Source organism: Platichthys flesus, chromosome 22 (assembly GCF_949316205.1).
Source record: "Platichthys flesus chromosome 22, fPlaFle2.1, whole genome shotgun sequence".
NCBI lineage: Eukaryota > Metazoa > Chordata > Actinopteri > Pleuronectiformes > Pleuronectidae > Platichthys > Platichthys flesus.
Window position 1 is genome coordinate 15390542 of NC_084966.1, and position 2500 is coordinate 15393041.

Here is a 2500-nt window from a genome sequence, read left to right on the forward strand (position 1 = left end):
GTCATCCGCATATTGATATAGAGTGCTCACCTGTCCACCCGGTATTTCTATCCCCCTAATCCTCCTATTTTTCAAAATGAGTACCGCTAACGGCTCTGCCGACAAGGAGTACAGCAAAGCCGATAGCGGACATCCCTGCCTCACTGATCTTTCTATTCTAAATTCACCCGTGACTATCCCATTGACCTTAATCTTACTTCCTGCTCTTTCATACATTCTCCTCACCCATCCTATCAATTTCTCTCCAAATCCCATCTTTCCTAACACTTTATACAAATATCCGTGATCTACTCTATCGAATGCTTTATTAAGATCTAAACTCGCTATAACCCCTCCACTGTTTCTCTTCATGTGTATTATTGTATCCCTAATGCTACTTATTGTGTCTGCTATGTCTCTCCCTGGTATACTATATGCTTGTGTGCTTCCCACCACCGTCCCTATTACTCCCTTCAATCTATTTGCTAACACCTTTGCTAAAACCTTATAGTCCCCATTTAACACTGTGAGTGGCCTGTAATTTTCTAATTTGTCCCTACTTCCTTTTTTATAAATGATGCTAACTAACCCTGTTATCATACTATGCGGCATTTCTCCCTTCTCTTCTATCCATCTATATAATCTATCCAATACTGGTACTAATTCTTCTCTAAACTCTATATAAAATTCGCCTATTATTCCATCTATCCCTGGACTTTTATTCCTGCCTAACCCATTTATTGCTTCCTCTATCTCTCCCTTACTTATCTCTCCCTCGCACACCTCCCTATCCTCATCATTCAGTTTAGCCTCCATCTTGTCTACCACCTGTCTGCTACTCTCCTCATCTACCTCTTCTTTCTTATATAACTCCCTATAAAATTCTTCAACTCTTTCCACTATCCCTACAAAATCTGTTATTTTTTCGCCTCCCTTTCCCTCCACTTTCTCAAAATAATTTTTCTCCTGCCTTGTTTTCTCTAGCCCTAAGAAATAACCTGTACATTTTTCCCCCTCTACTGCATATCTTGCCCTACTTCTAATTATTGCACCTTCACACTTTCTCTGTTCTATCTCCTTTAGTTCATCTTTCTTCCTTATGTATCCCTCTATGTCATAATTGCCTCCTTCCCCCGCTTTCTTCTCCTCTTCCTCTAACTCCTCTTTTAACCTTTTTTCTCTCTCCCTCTCTTTCTTTCCCCTATTTTTACTGTGTTTTTTGCTTATTTCCCTTATCCCCTCTTTCAACCTTTCCCACCACCTCCCCGTTTCTTCCTCATACATGCTCTCATCCATCTCCCACTGTATGTAATCTCTCACCTCTTTTTTATATTTTTCATCTTTGAGCAACCGACCATTCATACACCACACCCCCCCTCCTCTTCTCTTTGTTTCCCCTCCTATTGTATATTTTAACACCTTGTGATCGCTATAAGTTGTGGTTATATATTCTATACTCTTTATCCCTTCTGCTAAGCCCTTCGTGCTCAATACTAAATCTATCCTGCTCTGTTTTAATTCCCCTTTCACCAGTTGTATTCTTGAGAACTCTCTCCCCTCTGGATTTCTTTCTCTCCATACATCACTCAGTCCTTTCATACTTTTAAGTTTTTCTAATACCTCTCTTGTTGTATCATTTTTAAAATGCATGTTTTTTGACACATCCAGTTTCCCACACCACACATTAAAGTCCCCAACAATCATACAGTTGTCAACACACATTTTTTCCATTTTTTCAAACATCACCTTTCTTTCTTTCTCCTCATTCGGAGCATACACATTTACCAGCTTCATTTCCTCATTCATATATTCAAATTTGATCCCGATCACCCTCCCATCTCCCTCATCATCACACCTTCTCACATTCCCTATCACTCCTTTTTTTGTTAATATTGCTACACCCCTTGCATTCCCTTCCCCATTATTTGCATACACATCTCCTCTCCATTCATCCTCCACCTCTTTCATACATCTCTCATCCCAGTGTGTTTCCTGTATGCATATTATATCATAGTTACTCTCTCCATAGATCTGATGTCTTTTGATTTTATTTTTTAGCCCCCTTGCATTTATTGATATTATTGTTAACATTAGTAGTATTGCTATTTTCATTTTATTTTTTCCTTGGTTCTACTTTTCTTATTATTCCTCATATGTTTCTGATTAGTTTGTCTTTTCCTCAGTTGTTTTATTTGCTCCTCTATCTCCATGTCTGTTTCAGCTCCTACCGTCTGTGGCGTGGTGGTCTCCTCTGCAGTTTCAGTGGGCTTCGCTCCACCTGCTGCCTTCTCCTTCCCTCCTGTGTTGTCCTCTCTTCTCCTCCTCCCCGGGCCTACTTCCTCCTCTCCGTCTTTTCTTTCGACCATCGCCCCCTTCTCTGGTCCTCTCGTCTCCTTCGTATTTGGCGGTTTCTTCTCCATCCCGTCTCTCCTCCTTTCTGCCGTCGCCTCCGTCCTCACCTCACGTTCCAGCACTCCTCTCCTCCTGCCCGCATCCTCCTCCTCGTTGTTTCCTCTCGTTC